The following is a 21,726-nucleotide window of genomic DNA, read 5'->3' as shown; positions in this document are numbered from 1 at the left end:
ATGCCACAATGTTCAACACAATAGTGAACACTCCCTTGTTATCTGATAAGGAAAAAAAATAGAAGGCCAGGAGAGAAGGAAGCCTGATTGTCAAGAGTCTTTATCATCTCTGATTTTATGGAAGTCCCAAGCATCTAATATCTGTTGGATCATTTGGTCATTTGATAGGGGGCAGACTGGGAGCCACAAATGGAAGAGAAGGAAGTAGCAGCTTTTGAACTATTAGTAAATGGTAGAAAGCTAAGCAAGGTCAACTAGGGTTAGCATTGGGATGGAAGATCAGCCAGGAGGGGGGAGGGGAGAAACAATGACAGATCATTTCCTTATCTGCATGGAGATCCTCCCTCCCTCCCCTCCATCAAAGTCACAAGGACTGACATCAAGACAACCTGGGTTTTTTTGCTATTGTTATTACAGAAGACTTTGACAGAAGAACCAAGCATTCAGAAAGTGGCCGGTCTCCTTCATTGATAGCATGGAGTTCACATGGAGGTTAGATAACCATCTTTCAAGGATGTTTTAATTTGGATTTCAGTGTTAAACAAAGATGGGGATTAATGGTCTAAAGTCTCTTTCCAGCTCACAGATTGTATGCCCCTAATCCAGCTTCTTGTGTTCCACAATGGAAGAAGCACGTTTTATGGAAACTCACAAGAATAGTTCAAATAGATTCCCCCTTATTATTATTTTGCTACTCTCCCTTATTAATAAAATGGTATTCAGTAACAACTGGAATTCATAACTCCCCCCACCTCCCCATCAGAAGCTCCCATTTCATTGTCATGAATCTGACGTGATTTTTATTTATTTATCAGTCATTTTTATATGGCCACCCACATGCATATATTTATATGAAACAGAATTATGGCTACAATTATATGTCACCTACAAAGTAATATGTAGCTTATTCACTCTTGCTAGTGAACAGTGGAAGTTCCTTTTATGATGTTTAATCTGATAATGTGATCTAAGATCCCAGGATGCATTTTTCCAAGCAAGCATATACACAGGAAATAACAAAATGCAGTATGATGAATAAAATATAATAACAACAGTAAACCAATACAAGGCGTTTTAAAGAACAGGTAAATGTGCTGGTCCATGACCGTAATAAAGACTGAATTGAATTAAAGAGCAGGTAAATAAGACCAATTAGCTGTGACATAAAATGTATGTAAAATTTGGGGAAATTCTATGGTTCTGGGGAATTGAATGAATTTGCTAACAAAAAGGACATTAAAATCAATGTCAGACAAAGCCCTTCAAACAGGGGATGTCACCACCAAATGCTTGCTCTGCTTAGAATCATTAGATTGAAATAGTATTAATGTCACAGAAGACAAGCATATACATAACACATTTATGAGGGAGGGAGGGAGGAGATGAGGAAGAAGAAGGCAGGAAAGAAAAAGGAGGGAGGGAGGAAGAGGGATGGAAGGAGGGAGGGAGAAGCCAGGAAAGAAAAATGGGGGGAGGAAAGGAAGGAGGCAGGAAGAAGGCAGTTATAAAAAGGAAAGAAAGAGGGAGGGAGGGAGAAGCCGGGAAAGAAAAGGGAGGGAGAAAGGGAGGAAGAGGGAAGGAGAATGCAGTTAAAAAAAAGGAAAGAGGGAGGGAGAAAGGAAAGAAGGAAGAAAAGAAACGCAGTATATGCTTATTTTAATCAAACATATAAATTGCAAAATGCAGTTTGTCTTAGTGATTAGCTAATTAGTTATGGTATATCTTAACGCAGGACTGTATAATGGGAACCTATACCCCCATTCCCAGTAGTCCTTGAAACGAGACTGAGGGATACCAGAGGCCTCCTTCAGTCATGCTTGGCACTCTGGGACTCCACGCTCTGACACGAAGGCTATGCCATTTTTACAGCCAGTTGCCGATGCAATGCTGGGGAAAGTGGCTTCCCAGGGGAGAAGGGACAAGTGGGCCGAGGAGATGAAGGAGAGTGAAGAAAGAAGAGTCCTTTGAACGTAGGGCTGTCCCAGATTGCAAAGGATTGTGATCAAAGCTGCAATGTGGCAGCTGTTTTAAAAACAACCCAAATCAATCTGGCAAGGTTATCGCAATGAAACAAATGTTACACGCTTTGTACACTAATTAGAGCCTGTGGCTTTTTTTTTTCTTTTTTTAACAACGGTGATTTTTCTCCACCCCTCACCTGCCCCCAAGAAGGAATAGCAGATGGAGGGGATATAAGGGAATATTGGAAACTAATAAAATCATGTTTGGTTTTGAATTTGGGACAATGTATGATGGGAGACGAAGACACTTCCACAGACACGGGAGTGAGAAGGACATGGTCCATAATTTCATTCCCTCTTTGTCTATGTCACTCCCTAGAAACGGGTCAAAGAAACATAGAAACCCAAGATCATGATGCTAAATTAAATAGGGATCAGCCAGCTAAAAAGATCACCAAGGAAGCACAGGCTTTCTTTCCTAACTTGGAAATTGAAATTGTAGTTTGCTGTTGGGTAAGACAACACTACAGCAGTGGAGTCATTGTCTCAATCCTGCCTGGGATCATACAAATACAGGTTGTCTGCGACTTACAACAGCTCACCTTGTAACCGTTTAAAGTTACTGAAAAAAGTGACTTATGACCATATTTGACACTTATGACCATCGCAGGATCCCCTGTGATCATGAGATTAATATTCAGATGTTTGACAACTGACTCACATGATGGTTGCAGTGTCCTGGGGGGGGGGCAGTGGTGGGTTCCTCCCGGTTCAGGCCGAGCCAGTAGCAATGACGATATGATGTCACTAAACCGGTTCTCTTTGTTCGGGAGCTGGGCCCTCCCAGCCACCACCCGCGTTATTCTTACCTTTTATTTGGCCCCGACCCTAATCGATTCGCTGCTTTCCGAGTCCCAGCTGATCGGCTAGAAGGAAAAAAACTGTTTAAACTCTTGCCGCGGGGCTTCAAAGGATCGCCCTACAGCTGATCAGTGTTAAAAGGCAGTGTGGTGGTAGACCAGTGCGCTCGAAAAACAAATGGGTAGACCGGTGCCTCCAAAAATAAATGGGTAGACCGGTGCCTCCAAAAACAAATGGGTAGACCGGTGCCTCCAAAAACAAATGGGTAGACCGGTGCCTCCAAAAACAAATGGGTAGACCAGAACGCTCCAAAAACAAATGGGTAGATTGGTACAGCTCTGCAAGCAGTTAAAAGCCTGGTAGACCAGTACCTCTGCTAAATCCTAAAGAATTGTCACATGACCATCAAACCACACCCACAGAACCGGTAGTAAAAAAATTTAGAGCCCACCCCTGGGGAGGGGGGTGTCATGTGATCACCTTCTGCAACCTTCTGACAAGCAAAGTCAATGTGGAAATCAGATTCTCTTAACAACTATGGACTGATTCGCTTAACACAGTGTTTCTCAACCTTGGTAGCTTGAAGATGGGTGGACTTCAACTCCCAGAATTGAAGTCCACCCATCTTCAAGCTTCCAAGGTTGAGAAACACTGGCTTAACAAACGGACTCAATTGTGGTTGTAAATTGAGGACTACCTGTATTTTTAAGCTAGCTATGCATGTTTTAGGCTAATGTGTGATGCAAAGTCAACCCACATCCTTCTTTTATAGTTTGGTGTATCGTATGTGTTACGTCAACACACTCAGCCTTTCTCCTCTTAAGAAAATGTTTGCCAAAAATGCCAGCCTTGCTGCCTAAAACTCTTACATTTCTGAAAATATTTGCAGTCTTCTTTTAACTTAATCTTTCATTTGTCTATTTGCAACTACAGCAAATACCGAATAGATTATAATCATTATTCAACACTGGCTGAGACTTTGCAAATGGATAGATAGTTGATGGATAGTTTAATAACAGATCTCTGCCCTTTGGCTAAATATCTGAAGTTATCTCACTGTGGGCTCTGTTTTAAACACACAGCGTTTTTTAAAAAAACATTGGTTCAAACCATTAAGTGCAGACGCAAAATATATACTTGTGTGCCTCATCACAGTCCTTTCTAGTCTGCAAGCTCTTTTTTCTGTTAACCCCACATGGCGAGCGGCCTGGAGGAGGAGAAAATATCAAGACTAGTAAATTCTCCTCCATCCCTTTTCTTTGTTATGATCAGCATGGGGATCTTTCAAAACCAAGTAATGCCTTTCATTACAACTGTATGCAGAAAACCACTGGAAAAAAAGGAGAGAGTTTGGAGCTGTTGGTCCCATCACTGATCCTCAGCTGCTAAAGGGTCTTTCTCCCTTGGCTTCTTCAGATTTTCAAGATTGGGTGTAAGGTTCTGCAAGAACTTGAGAAGGATTTGATGAGCCGTGTTTCTAACACTAAAACTCTGCCTTTTGATCAGAGGTTCCAGAATATGTATGCTGTATCCAGTGGTGGGATTCAAAAATTTTTACTATTGGTTCTGTGGGCGTGGTTTGGTGGGCGTGGCAGGGGAAGGATACTGTAAAATCTCCATTCCTTCCCCACTCCAGGGGAAGGTTACTGCAAAATCCGCATTTCCTCCCGATCAGCTGGGACTCGGGAGGCAGAGAATAGATGGGGGCGGGGCCAGTCAGAGGTGGCATTTATTGGTCCTCCAAACTATTCAAAATTTCCGCTACCGGTTCTCCAGAACTGGTCAGAACCTGCTGAAACCCACCCTGGCTGTATCTATCAACCACTAGGATTTCCAGACTCAAAAACAAAGTTTTTAAAAGCCTGCCTTTTAAAAAATAATCCAGTCGTCATTTTTAAGCACAAACTTCAGGTGAAAGCGTCCAATTAAAAACTGCTCAGAGTCGGTTTGGATAGTGAGATGGGCAGCATATAAATTTAATAATTAATGGAAATGGGGGGGGAAAGATGTCATTACCTGAACAATCCCAACAGGACTCTGTAGGAAAAAAAGGAGTGGGGAAAGGATGGGAAGGGAAGGGAAGGGAAGGGAAAGGAAGGAAGGGAAGGGAAGGGAAGGGAAGGGAAGGGAAGGGAAGGGAAGGGAAGGAAAGAAGGAAAGGAAGCTACAGAGACATTCTGATTATGGATCCAAAAAACATCTGAATATGAAGACCTCCTATGGGGCTGCTCTTTGAGCAGACAGATGGAAGTTGTGGTCACATGACATACTAAGCCAGATAACAAGCATGCATGTATTGCCTTTCTACTTTAACATAGGATACAAAGTCTGGTTTGTCTAAGGTGGTTCCTCTGATATTTGGATAATATCAGAGTCAGAGCTTTGGAGGAGATGGAGGAGATGGGGATGGGTGTGGACGCAGGATTATTGGGCCAAACTTTTAGTCTTCAAAGGTCATACAAATCCAGCCAAAAATGTCACCATCTTCTTTGCTGCAACCAAATGGATCAGGTGAGCATGAAATATTTCACAAAGTCTCTGTATCTTGTCAGACTTCCTTCTCAGGCAGGAAGCAATCACTTAAGCAAACTCACAAAAAAACCCCAAATCTCTTTTGCTTGGGTTCCACACACACACACACACTTTATTTGACCCCCTTCTCCCAGATGGTGTGGTCCGTATCCATCAGCCCTTTGTTTTTATAACTGTCAGATTTTCTGTTTTGTTTCTCGTTGTCACTTTGAGAATTCTCCTAAGATTAAATAGTTCTACTTCTCAAATCTATTGACATCCTGTGTGCATCACATATTGTTAGAATACAGATCTCATGACTAAAAGTTATATGTCCTGGGGTAGATCTTTATGAAACCCCGTGTGGGCGGGACTCCAAATTGTGGAGTAGAGGGTTAATCTGATGGTAACAGTCCTAACTTTTCTGCTCCACATGGTCAGCTAGATGTAGATATAAATATTTGCATTATACTCGTGCCCTCCTTGCAATGATCCTTCACATGTGGTTAAACTACAACTCCCAGAAGCCACCATTGTTGGCTCTGGCTCTGCAACTTCTAAACAGATTTTCAACGGGATGAGCATCTAACTGCTGTTTGCCTGGGAAAACTTTTGCAGAAGTGAAATGGGAATGTGTGTGTTGAAAAAAGGCACCCATGGACAAAATCTTCTCAAAAGGATTTTGAGAATCCAAACATAGATAGTGGAAATGTATCTTTTTTTAAAAGATAATTTTTATTAAACAGTTTTTTAAAAAAAAACAATTTTTTTTTTACAATTTTCTTCTTTTCAACATTTTCGCATCAGTAAACATTTCTTATATATCCATTTTTCTCCCTTACTTCCATTTACCATTTATACATATGATTCTAATATTGATTTATATACATAAAGATAGCCATGTACTCAATTTCAATCATACATTCTATGCAGGGGTGGGTTCTACTTACCTTTACTACCGGTTTGCAATGGGGCCACGCGCAAGCGCAGAAGCTTCTGCACATGCACAGAAGCGTTCTGATGACATCGGGGTGGGTGGGCAGAGCCTCCCGCCAGTTTTACTACCAGTTCTATAGAACCGGTGTGAACTGGGGGCAACCCAACACTGATTCTGTGCAGTGGTGGGTTGCCCCCGGTTCGGACCGGTTCGCAAGAACCCGTAGTAAAACCGGTGGGAGGCTCCGCCCACTGACCTGGATATCATCAAAGTTGATTTGCGCATGCGCAGAAGCACACGGGCATGATGCGAACCGGTAGTAAAAGTAAGTAGAACCCACCCCTGATTCTATGTCCGTTCCATTTCCACTTGTTTGTTACTACATTTCAACTCCTATATCTTCCTCATTTACTCTTTCCTTGGCCTTTATACCTCTCCTCTAACCATTCATACCATTTCTCCCATACCATATAGTATTCTGTTTCCTCCTTTCCTCCTTTTCTTGTATTTCTTTTGTGAAAAAGAAATCTTTTTCACAAAAATTTATCTTTTTAAAACAGCTGCAGGAATGCTATGACTGCTAAGCCAGATGTCTACCGGTTCTGAAAAATAGTCAGACAAGAAACCACAAATATTAGGCTGACTAGGCCAGGATGACAGTAGCATGAGGACATTCTATTAACAAGACAACCCATTGCCACAGGAAAATATTTTTTTTCGGGAGAATTTAGTCCATATTTTGCAGATAAGACCAGCAAAGCAGACAAAGAAGAGAAAAGAAGCAAGGATTTCCAAGCAGAAAATAAGAATCAGAACGGCATTTTAATATGGAGGCAATGTCTCTCTTTTTCTAAGAGAACAACTTTTTCCCCACCCCACACCGGTAGAATCTCATCTCCAAGCAGCTGATGAAGAAATTGGATCTCAAGCATTTTGCTGGTTGCTGTTTTATGAGGACCAGATGTGGGAAAAAAGGGAAAATTCTCCACATAAGCCAATCTCTGCTTCCCCCACCCCCCTTCCAAGCTCCAATGGTTACTTAGCATGAAATATATTTCATTTCAGAATTCAGGAATAGCCTGGAGATCTTGCGTAGCTAATTGTTGTAGACCGCCTTGTACTGCCCACTACAGAAAAGGGTCTTATGTGTTTGGGTGCCCTGTACATTGTTTATGCATATCTTTACATCAGTGCTTGGGTTCAGTTACATAGCAATAGCACTTAGACTTATATACCACTTCACAGTGCTTTAAAGCACTCTTTGAGTGGTTTACAATGTCAGCATATTGCCCCTGACAATTTGAGTTCTCATTTTACCAACTTCAGAAGTATGGAAGACTGAGTCAATCTTGAGCCATTCAGGAACAAACTCCTGGCTGTGGGCAGATTTAGCCTGCAATACTGCATTCTAACCACTGCGCCACCACGGCTCATAAGCATGGTCAAATTAACTACGATTTACCCTTTTTTAACCAAATATTCTGAGTACATGCATTACATTAAACAAAATGTATTGTTTAATGTATTTAATGTAAACAAAACAAACTAAGTTTGAATAGAAGATGTTCACTTGTTGTGTGAATATAGACTCGGGCCAAGTGAATAAAAGTTAATCACAATTCTTTTTCAGTGAAATCTGTTTGTACATTCTGTCATAAATCATCAAGGTAGACCAGCTAGAGTTCCACCTCATTGTCTGAACCCTAATGAGTAACAGTTCTGTGTCAGTGCTCTTCACCATTCTATAACTGCCTCACCTTTTTCTTCAAAACTCTGGGTGAGTTCTCCAATATTTTTTTAAAAAATATTTTTAAGGGCACATTCACTAATGTGCCTTTTCAGTGGCAAGGAATAACTTGCATGCTGCAAATACAGTGGTGCTTTAAAATGTGTGAATCCTTCTGAATTTTCAATCGTTCGGCAAAAAAATATAACTTAAAAGGTGATCTGTTCTCCATACAAGTCTTAAACTAGATAAAAGGAACAAAAGCAGTGGTGAAATCCAAATGTTTTTACTACCGGTTCTGTGGGCGTGGCTTCGTGGGCGTAGCAGGGGAACGATACTGCAAAATCCCCATTCCCTCCCCACTCCTGGGGGAAGGATATTGCAAAATCTCCATTCCCACCCCACTCTGGGACCAGCCAGAGGTGGTATTTGCCAGTTCTCTGAACTACTCAAAGTTTCCGCTACCGGTTCTCCGAACTGCTCATTATTTCTGCTACCGGTTCTCCAGAGCCCGTCAGAACCTGCTGATTTCATCCCTGAACCAAAGTAAACAAATGAGTCAGAAATATTACACTTGTTCATTCTCTATGGAGATTCTCAATCATTCAGGGTATGGCTGTCCCATAGGTGCTTTTTCAAAAAGCAACTGGACTTTGATTTTTCTTGAAGACATTTCACTTCTTATCCAAGAAGCTTCTTCAGCTTTGTCAGAACTGAAGATTCTTGGGTGAGAAGTAAAATGTTTTCAAGAAAAAACAAAGAAAGTCGGGTTACCTTTTGAAAAAGCACTTGTGGGAAATTATACTTGTTCACTTTTTTATTGAGAAGAATGATCCAAAGCTACAAATTTGTGTGTGGCAAAAGTATGTGATACTTTGCTTTCAGTAACTGGTGTGCCCTTCTTGGGCAACAATAACTGCAACTAAGCATTTCCAATAACTGTGGTTCACTCCTGTATCAGCTTGGAAGAATTTGGTCCATTCTTCCTTATTGAACCGCTTCCATTCAAGGATGTTGGTGGGCTTTCTTGCATGAGCAGCCTACTTCAGGTCCTTCCTCAATGTTTCTATAGGATGAAGGACAGGATGTTGACTTGGCAACTCCATAACATTATTATATAACATCTGCTTTCTTTGGCTGTATGTTTTGGGGATCATTTGTATGTTTGGGGATCATAAGCTTGCTACATGACCCTCTTTCTCTTGAGCTTCAATTCATGGACAGATACCCTGACATTTTCCTGTAGAATTTACTGATACAATTCAAAAAACTCTTTAATCTCTCTAGATTGAGAGCAACGTCTAAAATCCAGATGAAATGCTTACGGGATTTCCTCTTCGCTGATGATGATGCCGTCACTGCTCACTCTGCTGAAGACCTTCAACAACTTATGGACAGTTTTAGCAAGGCCTGCCAAGACTTTGGACTAACGATCAGCCTGAAAAAAACACAAGTCATGGGTCAGGATGTGGATTCACCTCCCTGTATTACAATCTCTGCACAAGAACTGGAGGTCGTCCATGACTTTGTGTACCTCGGCTCAACTATCTCTGACACTCTCTCTTTAGATACTGAGCTGAATAAACGTATTGGTAAAGCGGCCACCACATTTTCCAGACTTACAAAGAGAGTATGGCTTAATAAGAAGCTGACGGAACATACAAAGATCCAGGTCTATAGAGCCTGCGTCCTGAGCACACTCTTGTACTGCAGTGAGTCTTGGACCCTCTACGCACGGCAGGAGAGAAAGTTGAACACCTTTCATATGTGCTGTCCACGACGAATTCTTAGCATCACCTGGCAGGACAAAGTTCCAAATAGCGCAGTCTTGGAACGTGCTGGAATTTCTAGCATGTATACATTATTGAAACAGTGACGTCTACGCTGGCTGAGGCATGTCGTGAGAATGGCTGATGGTCGGATTCCGAAAGATCTCCTGTATGGAAAATTAGTGCAGGGAAAGCACCTCAGAGGGAGACCACAGCTGTGATATAAGGATATCTGCAAGACAGACCTAAAGGCCCTGGGAATGGACATTAACAACTGGGAAACCTTGACCTCCGATCGTTCAGCTTGGAGACTAAAGATGCAGCATGGCCTTCTCCAATTCGAACAGACACTTGTTCGGCAGGCTGAGGAAAAGAGGCAGTCTCGGAACCAGTGAAATCTGGGGGCTGGGCAGGGGACAGAATGTATCTGCCCTCAGTGTGGAAGGGATTGCCATTCTCGAATTGGCCTTTTTAGTCACACTAGATGCTGTTTTAGGACCTCTTTCCAGAGCACGATACCATAGTCTCTTGAGACTGAAGGATGCCAATGAGCCTGCTTCAGGTCCTTCCACAATGTTTCTATATGATGAAGGACAGGACATTATTATATAACATCTGCTTTCTTTGGTTGTATGATTTGTATGTTTGGGGATCATAAGCTTGCTACATGACCCTCTTTCTCTTGAGCTTCAATTCATGGACAGATACCCTGACATTTTCCTGTAGAATTTACTGATACAATTCATAATCCATAGTTCCATCGATGATGACACACCATCCTTAAGGCAGCATACATACATAAATATGTGAGTAGTTCAGCCACTACAAATAATCATTAAAAAGTCAATAGAAGTAGCAGCACCATAAATGATGATCAGTCTTCCCAATAAAGTGAGTTTTACCTTCTGTTTTTATTCTGCCATTGTTCTAAGCAGTTGGAGAAGCAAAGCCAGTCTGGTTATTAAACAGAGTGGGGAAGATTCCTTGGGAAATAGATCCTGGAGATCAGACAACTGTGATGCTGCTTGATTTCTTCACATTGTGGATATATCCATAGCCTTTTTGCCCTCCATTTCAGGAAGGAGAACATTTTAGGTAAACTTTCTTTTTAATTTATAAATATAATAAAGGAAAGTGTGGATGTAAGTGACAAAGCCTGCAATTTTCATGACTAAGGAGCTGAAGCCAAGACACTTTGCTGCTATCCTAATCTTCTACCTGCAACATCACAGTGGCTCTTAAGTTTTCACAGCCTCCTTAGAAACTTACAAGGGCAATTCTGAAGCATTATCAAATCCTTTCAGTCTATATCGGTGGTGGGTTTCAAAAATTTTTACTACCGGTTCTGTGGGTGTGGCTTGGTGGGCATGGCAGGGGAAGGATACTGTAAAATCTCCATTTCCACCCTACTCCAGGGGAAGGTTACTGCAAAATCCCCATTTTCTCCTGATCAGCTGGGACTCGGGAGGCAGAGAATAGATGGGGGTGGGGCCAGTCAGAGTGGTATTTACTGGTTCTCCGAACTACTCAAAATTTCAGCTACCGGTTCTCCAGAACTGGTCAGAACCTGCTGAAACCCACCTCTGGTCCAGTGGTGGGTTGCCCCCGGTTCGGACCGGTTCTATAGAACCGGTAGTAAAACCGGTGGGAGGCTCCGCCCACTGACCCTGATGTCATCAGATGCTTCTGCGCATGCGCAGAAGCAAGGCATGTGCGTGAGTGAAGCAAGAGCACACGCGCGATCCCGTTGCGAACTGGTAGTAAAGGTAAGTAGAACCCACCCCTGCTCTGGTCTATATGATATGTTGAAAGGATTAACCAAATTCATGGAAGATAAATTCAGGGCCATCTTTAGTTCTGTAGGGCCATTGGACGAAATGTCCTCAGATGACTCCATCATTTCTGGGATTCTTTTAAATTCCTTGGCAATAGTAACAAATGGCGATTATTAGGAGCTGCTGTTTACATTTTCCACAATGGTCTTGAGTTGGGGTTACACCCCAGGGCATGAAAGAAAATTAAAATAACACTTTCCAGGTTGAGGAGCACTTTTAAACATTCAGGAGATGGGGGAAAACAGATTAGGCCTAATCCAGGAAGGCATTGTCATGATTCAATGAGCGTTAAAGTTTATAGTGTATAAAATATAATCATGGGTTACAGTGTAAAACAGACCTGTGCATTTCACACCGTCCTCCTCAGACCACATCCAGTTTTTTGGCTGTCCCTGTCCAGTCCATGTGAGGTCAATCAGAAAATAAAAAAATCAAATGCAAATAAGTGTACAACATGCACACAATACAATCACATTGCTTTTATTTTGAAGGCAACTGCTATTTTTTAATGTATTTTTTAATGTACATGTGTGCGTGCCTACACACCTTCACAGTAATCGAAACCAGAGGTGGGTTTCAGCAGGTTCTGATCAGTTCTGGAGAACCGGTAGCGGAAATTTTGAGTAGTTCGGAGAACCAGTAGTAAAAATTCTGACTGGCCCCACCCCCATCTATTCTCTGCCTTCCAAGTCCCAGCTGATTGGGAAGAAATGGGGATTTTGCAGTAACCTTCCCCTGGATTGGGAACGGAATAGAGCTTTTACAGTATCCTTCACCTGGAGTGGGGTGGGAATGGAGATTTTACAGTGTCCTTCCCCTGCCACGCCCACCAAGCCACACCCACAGAACTGGTAGTAAAAAATTTGAAACCCACCACTGATCGAAACCATATAACTTACTGTTTTTTATAAAACAATAAAATTAATATTGAGAGAATTAAGTTCAGTCTATTAGTTTGGCCCTCCACAACATTCCCAGTTTCTCATATTAAAATGAACTGCCCACCCCTGCTGTAAAGCAAGAAGTATAATTCATTGGTCTCCTTCTGGATGAATGGAAGTGAATGGAGTCAAACCATTGGGGTGAAATTTTATTGCAAGGTCTGGCTGTCTTTTGACTTCCTTCACAGACCTCCCAGCACACTCCCAGCTCCTTCCTCTGCCTACTAAATCTGAGGTGTCTTCCTAAAGTACTGTGAATGTGCCATGAGGATTTATCCTGGCAGCTCTGATTCCAGTAAATCTCTGCATAAACATCCTCAAGCATGATTTACAATTTAACCTTTTTTTTTCAGAGGCAAAAATAGTCTTGAAACTCACACAGAAACATCCAGATTTCAGGGCAGACTAGCATGTCATTCCTACATAAGCACCAACACATACATACATACATACATACATACATACATACATACATACATACATGTTTGTTCATTCGTCTGTCTGTCTGTCTATCTATCTATCTATCTATCTATCTATCTATCTATCTATCTATCTATCACATTTACATCCACCAGACTCTTGGTGACTCACAACATATAACAAACCAATTTACTAAAACAGTGCCTCTGGGCTTTATCCCTCTGTTCTCTTGGGCTACAGCTGGCTGGGAATTATAGCATCTGTGGGAGACTGGAATGTATTGATTATTTAGTTCCAGCCTCTTGAAATAGTTACTGGTCCTAAGACCCACTGACTAACAGGAGACATCATGAAGTCAGTTTCATCCATTTGGAATTCAGCAGGCATAAGTGTCCATGAGTTGGATAAAAAAGAATTGGGGTGGTAGCCAAGGGCCAGGGTCTCTCCTCCCTCAAGCTGGAATTTGGTTGCATATGAGGCCTTCCCAACTCTCCAAAATGCCTCCCTCGTCATATGTGGAGTTCAGTGACTATTCACACACTTCCTGACAATTCAGCAATGCAAAACCTTCAGTGGCCATCAGGGAAATATCCCTCTTCCAGCTCTTACTCCCAGTCCACATCTAACTATGCTCTTGCCTTTTTGCCTTATTTTGAATACAGTAAGAAACATTTCTTAAAGCCATATTGCAAGATGGGGTCATGGTAATAGACGCTGCAGCTAATCATTGCCATGCACAAGTCATGTTGAAATAACTGGAAGATATTTTCTCCAGAAAGGAAGATTCTTAAGTATTGTATAGGAACTTGAGAAAGAACATTCATCTGTGATGTTTATTTATTGTCCTTGCTGTTGACCAGCCTGTTTCTGAACACTGTGAAGTGTTGATTGCTGTTATCTCTTTGTACTGAAGTAATCAAGGAGTGAGAAAGGGAACAGGCGTGAGGGGATTTTGAAGACTGCAAACAATAATTAGCATGCAGATTTGGAGACAGAAGCACATCTGTGTGTTTTGGTTGCCTCTGTGTTTGTTTAGCTGATTCATCTGCGGCTAAACTAGAGCTTCACTTAGTCCAGCAATTAGCACCAGAAATTTATATTTGGGAGGAGGCTAATTATCACGTGCAATGGTTTTTCTCCCCCCACCCCCCACCCCCCTTAGTGCCAGTGACACTGCAGGGCACCCATGAGGGTTTCAACCAGTGGAGCACCAGAGCTGGCTTTCTGAAGGAACTTTTCCTCCAAAGCAAAATCCTCCTTCTAATTAAAAGACAGAGGCAAGCTTTTCTAAATAAGTAAGTGCAAAACAATGTGCTACACAGTAAGCTGCCATCCCTAATGCATACGTTACTTTAAAATGCAGCGCAATTAATTGGGCTTTTCACCAAGGCACAGCTACAAAGGTGTCTGTGTTCTGGTAATTGTCTTGCTTTTGTGGAAAGCCTTGAGAGGAAGGAGAGAATGAATTAAACAGGCTATGTGGCAGGAGCCAGAGGCAAATTATTTGGAACAAAGGGGTCAGAGTCCTCCAAACTCTCTTTTGCTGATCCCAGTTGCATGGAATCCAGCCATCCTTAGTATCTGAAGTCAAGGAAGGCAGCAACAAGCATGTATCTATGCATTAGAGCAGATTTTTTTTTTTTTATAAAAAGGAATAAATGCATAAAAGACATTCCTAAAATGATTTTCACTTATTATCCCAAACAAATACTCAACCAACAATTCTGGAAAACACTCTTTTCTCTCTCTGACCATCTCCAATGGACGCAATTGAGTGGCAGAAGCTTATAGAAAAACTTGGGCCAGGGTTGACATTATAAATCTAGAAATTCATATTCTGACATCTGCCAAGGGGAGGGGACCCAAGATGCATACACAACAATTAAATACTAATGGAAAAAAATAAGCAACCCTTATTAGAAATACAATCACTCGTCATCAAATGCACTAGCAGGATTGAGCCAACACCCAATGCAAGTTAAAAACCCTCAATATTCACTACAACCAATTGCTCTGCTTACAATAAAATAACTATTTTAACTTATTAAAATAATTCAACTATTCTAAGTGGAATAACTATATTTATTTTTAATGACAGCATCTCTTATGGTTGACTGGGATGACAAAAATTATAATTTAACATGTCTGGTGGTACCAAACTGGAAGGCAATTCTATAGATTAAATTGAATTTAATATACTTTTAATATAGTTTAAGTAAACTTGTATGATTGATTTAAAACTTTACAAATCCATTTACAGCTGATAACCTCAATTATGACATGTTTATCCATTGCTCTCCAGAAAAAGTCATTCATTTATGCTTCATGATAACAACATTCAGAAACCATTGAAAAATCAAAGCTGATGAAATAGCACAAAGAGCAGACAATTGTAACTTTCTGAAACAAGGAAAACCCCTTTTTTTAAAATCAACTCAACCATTTCATAGAAATTATGCTGAAAGGTTGATTCTTGGGAATTTTCAATTCCTTGTTAATATATCATAGGTGAATCTGAACAATCCATTTGCCTATCCTTAATGAAAATGCTGAATTCCAGTGAAGCCTTTAAAATGTATGTCTCAGAGTTATGAAAGATGCTATTCTGAACTTAACATCCATGCATCTTATCCCCCTCCTCCTTGCTTATAAGTGAGCAGATTCTTAGATTATTGCTTGTCCATGTTCATATAAACAAGCTTTCCTATTGTAATAAAAAGAGTCTGTGAGGATTCCAAGGAAATTTGGACTAGTAATTAAGGCACCAATCTAAAAAAGCAGGTAAACATGACTTCCCACCTTAGCCATAAAAGCCAGGTGGGTGACTTTGGACCAGTTACTCTCTCTCATCCAAACCCACCTTACCAGGTTATTGTGAGAAAATAGGGGAGGAGGGTTTGTTGGATATGTTCATTGCCTTGAGTTATTTATATAAAAAAATAAAGGTGTGATATAAATAAATAAAATAAATTCATTCTAGGTATTAAAGAGAACTAGAGTTGTTTCTTGCTGTTTCTTGCTGAAACATGTGCCCTTAGAAAGACTGTGTGGTATCTTCCACTTCCACTTCCATTATTATCTGAGTCCTGAGAATGACAATCCAAGTCTTCTCCCAGCCCATTCCCTCAGTTTCTTCACAAAACAATGCTGGCTAGCTATGTAATCGTTAGGAATCAAAAAGAACTTGATGGCATATAATGAATCAATCAATCACCAGTTGTGCCAATGTAGGCAAAGTCTTTTACGGTAAAAGCAATTTGACAAAGGTCCCTTTGGGTTCTAAGGTCCTTTCCAACTCTATTCTAATTGGCCTCCTGGATCCTACAAGATGACACTATTCAATGGAAGGGACTCAGAACATATCAATTCTATCAGATCTTACTGAACAGATAGGCATCATTCAAGGCAGATGATCCCACAAATATCTAGAGCCAACGTCATGTAAGATTTTATAAATAAAAACTAGCTGCTTGAATTGTTCCTGGAAACTTAATGAAAACCAGTGCAGTTCACACAGCAGAGGTGTTACATAGGTGTACCAAACAATGCCCATCACAGCTTTTGTCATCACATTCTGGACCAGCTGTAGCTTCTGGGTGGTATTCAAGGTCAGCCCCATATAGAGATAATTGCAAGAGCCCATCTATGAGTGACATCAGAACTTCCCAATCCAGAAATTAGCAAAAGCATTTTAATGCAAATCACACACACACACGCACACTGTCATTTTATTCATACATTTTTCTACAGTATAACTTTGGAACGATTTCTGAAAAAGATAAAAGACAAATGAAACAAAGATGACATATATTTTAAAAATCTTATGAATGGCTGCCAGATATTATATATTCATTTGCATGGTATGTGAGGAAAAATATCTTACATAAGCATTCACATTCAAAAATCACAGATGTTTATTTTCAACCCAGATGGCGTAATCTAACCTGGAGGACACCAGCTTGGAAAAGGATCCTGTAGGCACTATGCTGAAGCTATAATAAAAGTGGACTGACTGATTCCATATAAGGCTGTCTCTTATACTCCTATGAATCTCTATGAAAAAAGCTAGTTTGTGGGTTGGCCAGCTCAATTTCCTCATGCATATGCAAACATGCTATCCCCTGCTGTGAGTTGGCCTAACCTTGTGCATATTTCAGATACCAGCAAAAGAGAAAGAAACCCAGTTGGGATTAGCTATGTTGGACAGACTGTCTTTCTAGAAGTTGAGCTGTTAAAAACAGATGGCAATTTGAATCCCATTCTGGCGTAAAAGCAGGATATCTCAGTAGAAGCTCATTTCCATCGTTTTCAGAGACCCAAAAGCTGTTATATCCGGTTTCATTAAAAAAAAAATAGGAAGAGGAAAGGACCATCTCAACTTCCCAACAAATTTCCTACAATGCAAACTTGGGGAATCTTTACAGCAGCCCTCCTAATGGGGCACCCTGAAGATTTCTTTGGATACCAGCTCCCAGACTTCCTAAATGACATATCCAAGGACATATGCGTGCATTTTCAGAGAATTGGGGGAGTTTATAGTTTCTGCATATTTTAGCTGAGATTTAAACAATCTCTTGGGTGGCACAAAAGATGCCATTCCTGGAGATCATCCCCACAATGCCACATATGCTACCTCTGCATAGCTTGAGCAGAGCACATACTTACATAGCTGCAATATTCAGAAAGAGATAATTGTTTCCAGAAGCGAAAATCAATGATGACCTAAGATAAGAAGTACTTGGAAGTCCTGCGGCAGGAAAAAGCCAGTAAAATACATTAAAAACAAACAAACAGAAAGAGACCCTGAAGGCATGTCCCATAACCTCCATAATGTAGATCTATACCAGATGGATATGAAAACAGCTGCTCACAACAAAATCTTCCTATTGAGAGAAGTCCAGTGTTGTGCTGTTTCTCAACAAGAAACCTTGACCATTCTTATTCCTGAGACCTTGGTTTCAGGAATAAGCTGTGCTCAAGTACGAATTCATATCATCCAAATGTATTCTATTTATATAAATAAAATATCTTAACTTTCAAATATCCACTCAAGGAAAGTTGCTAGTTGCAGCCATCCCACAGTAACCATCTATCAGGAAAAAATGGCAAAAGTCTTTGCTTTTTCCTATCCACTATTTCTATATTCTTATCCACTATTTTTTGTTCATAAAAAAGGAACAATATTTTTCTTCATACATCAGGGAGAAAATGTCCAAAATCCACAACTCAGGAATTTTTTTTATTAAAAATGAATTTGCCATCAGTTTGAATTCAGTTATGTCGATGATTTAATCTAGATATTTCCATGTAATCTTCTTGGCATGTTACAGAAATGGTTCTCCACTACCTTCTTCATAGATGTTTTTTCAACTTTCTGGAATAATACAGAATATTGGGGAGATATGACTTCTCTCTTGGGTTATGTGCATCTACAAATATATTCTGACTGCAAACCTATTTCTTGGATCAGGGACAACTGCAGACCTTCATCAAAGTAACAAAAACAGCATCACACCACTGTACTGCTGGATCCACTCCTTTCATACATGCATGTGATATCATAACATATGTACAAAAGAGGCAGGGCTTCTATCGTGACAGCACAATGCTATTTTTATCATCCCTGTCTTCCTCTCCCTGCCCTAGTACAGATTCCACTGTCTCCGACTGACTCTATGCTGTAAAAGTCATAGATCTAATATTTGACATAATGTTTTAGACTTGTAAGTCATTGTTTCTTTCTGTTTCGCACTGGTCAGATTGCACGTATTGTGTCCAGGTCGGGACACTACATTTCAGAAAGGATGCTAACATAATGGGACATGTCCAAGAGAAAACAGCCAAGGTGATACAAGTCCCTTATATTTTTTTATTCATGCTTTTTCCTTCTCTTAGTTTTTGTAACTCTGCCTGATGAAGAGTTCAGAAACTCAAAATCTTGCATATTCTTCTATATAATTTTGGAGTGAACTTAACAAATGAATTCCCAACTGTGGATTTGGGATTTTTTGTTCATCAAGTTATTTTTAAAGTGTTGTTTCTTTTATTCAATGTTAAACACCACTTCTACACATTTAGTACTAAGAAACACAGATCTGCTACAATAATGTTGGCTATGGATTTTCTTTAGCTTATTTTGGCTGTTGATTAAATATTTCTTTAAGTGAATACAGAAATACATTTTATATTCACTACTCAATTTTGTTATATTCAATTAAAATATTTGTGTATTTCTGGCACTTCAGAAAAAGTTGAGTAAGTTACAAAGAACTAACTGCAAAGACAACATTAACCCATATGGGTTGGTCTTGTCCTATTGTTATTGAGTTTGATTCTGGCATCAACATGACTTTTAGTGTACTTGCTCCTTGATTCGCCACGTCCAGTGTAATTGACCATGACTGGCAGAACATCAAAGGTCTACTTAAAGATGTGTAGGTTGACTCTGGAATTTTGTGCATGCCAAGGTGAGTCTGAAGGCCTAGTATTCTATCCTGGTACAGGCAAGGCTGGATCAGTAAAGACCAAATATATAATATTAGCTCATAGAAGAGGTTCTAGGTAGAACAATGGTTTGAGATGCTTCATAAAGATTTAAGTAAAACAAAAGCTGTTTTCAAAAGTTCAGTGAAGCGATGACCTAGATAAGGTAAATGGGAACTTGCTGGGCAGATGCTAAACCACAGATAAAATCAGCTTGTGGGTTTGCTAGAAACTACTGATGTCACAGACCATGGGGTGGGGGGCCCTAAAGTAATGGAAAAATGGTTGTCTGAAAACAGTTCTAAGAAAAGTTCACATGTACCCATTGATAAAAAGTAATGTGACAGCTTATGGGATGGTCTAGCTCATGGACGTTTGCAGTATCCTGGGGTTATATGATTGACTTTTGTGACCTTTTGAGAAGCAAAGTGTCAGGGTTCCAAGTAACACCCCCAACGAAAGAAGACTTCAAGGCTCGAAGTTCCTCAAAGTTCCATTTTATTAGAGATGTTATATTGGCACATCTGGGAAAACCCGAATCTGAAAGCTCCCAGGTTTTCCCCACCCAAATGAAAGTCCAAGTCCCTGCCCAGCACCCACATGTCCATCACATGGTCCAATCAATCCACCATCCCAACTGAAGATGCCTCCCAGTTCCAGCCCTCCAGGTGCAGGGCAAGATGTCCTTGACCCTATGAGAAAGGAATGTTATTATGACTATATATCACCCACACTCCATACAATCCCCCCTCCCAATTTCCCACAGTAGTAAATGTGGCATGCCTGAAGGCCCAATGCAAAAGATGGCTTCCAGGCCTGACACAAAGCCAATGGGGAAGCAAGAGTCACTTAACAATCGTGTTACTAACTTAACTGCAGTGATTCGCTTAACAACTGAGGCAAGATAGGGATTAAAATGGGGCAACACTCACTGAGCAACTGTTTTGCTTAGAAATGGAAATCTTAGGCTCAGTCATGGTCATAAGTTGAAGACTATCTGTAATAGATAACCAATGAGTGAAATTGTCACCTTGTGCAAGAAAGTAAGCAAGTATAAAAAATTTAATGCATACCTGTGTCAGGGGACCCCCATCTCCTTTTGAGCTGGAATTTACTGAAATTGTCAGTTTAAGGTGTCCACTTTGTGCCTGCACAAAAAAAAAGTCTTTGAATTCAACTCTCTATGACAGTGATGGCTAACCTTTTTGCCATTGCGTGCCAAAAGTGGGGGAGTGTGGGGTGATCGCGCACATGCATGCCCACACCCATAATTCTATGTGCCCTGCCTCCCCGCGCATGCGCTCGCCAACCCCCGTGCTCCCCCCCACTTTTGGCATGTGATGGCACGGTGGGCCCAGTAGGTCCGTTTTTCACCCTCCCCAGGTGGGCAAACCCTCCCTGGGGAGGGCAAAAACAGCCTTCCCCACCACCCTGGAGGCCCTCCGGAGGCCGGAAACAGCCCGTTTGCCGACTTCCGGTGGGCCCAGAAGGCCCAAAAATCAGCTGGCCAGTGTGTGCATACATGCTGGAGCTGAGCTGGGGCAACGCTCACATGCCCACCAATATGGCTTTGCGTGCCACCTGTGGCACGCGTGCCATAGGTTCGCCATCATGGCTCTATGAATTATTGGCTCATTGCTCTGGGTGAACAAACTAAAACATGGTTTGTGGCCAACAAGTCTTCTACCAGGCTCTTCAATTTAGAGACCTAAATTGACCTAAGCCTCTTCACCACACTTAGCCCTAAAAGCTTTCAGTATAGCCTCTGGAATCCTTCCAAAAGTTGCTATTAAATGTAAGTTTTGATGTGACATAACAGGAATATTATTAACTAAATGTGAAAGAATCAACTCACAGTTAGATTTATTATTCATCATTTACTTCATAGCTTACCTGTTCTGTTAATTTTAATCACGTTTAAACAGAAAATAGATCTAATCTCTCCTGATTCTTCCCACTTTTTGCCTTTTGGAATATCTACTTTGCTGCTTTCCATTTTTAGAGCACCTCAATTCTAGACTCAATTCTAAAACTGTACCTCTGTTGGAAAATAGTTTTGCACTCCTGAATTAGAGAAAGTTAATATTAATTTGTGGTATTCTAACCACTTCCAATATTCCCCCCAAAAAATCACAAAACCTAAATACTTATGAAAAGCTAAAGTTCTGATATTCTTAAAACTATTACGATGCCGTTCCAAGAACTGTGAACGGAATGCAGTTCTTTTCAACACTAGCCTCATATTCCTGTAGGAAGTGATCTCTGCCTTGTCTTGTTTCCCA

At 40.8% G+C, this 21,726-nt stretch overlaps 1 long non-coding RNA gene across 1 annotated transcript; it reads left to right on the top strand.

Moving 5' to 3' along the window:
* The first annotated feature begins 417 nt into the window (after positions 1 to 417).
* LOC117675134 (uncharacterized) lies at positions 418 to 19,129 on the top strand. The gene is made up of 3 exons (XR_004594135.3): positions 418 to 492; positions 10,701 to 10,860; positions 16,891 to 19,129. It is a non-coding gene; the product is annotated as an uncharacterized LOC117675134 (long non-coding RNA).
* The last annotated feature ends 2,597 nt before the right edge of the window (positions 19,130 to 21,726 follow it).

Source organism: Pantherophis guttatus, chromosome 1 (genome assembly GCF_059756535.1).
Source record: "Pantherophis guttatus breed Tessera chromosome 1, ASM5975653v1, whole genome shotgun sequence".
NCBI classification, from domain to species: domain Eukaryota; kingdom Metazoa; phylum Chordata; class Lepidosauria; order Squamata; family Colubridae; genus Pantherophis; species Pantherophis guttatus.
This window is presented reverse-complemented; position numbering and strand designations above follow the sequence as displayed.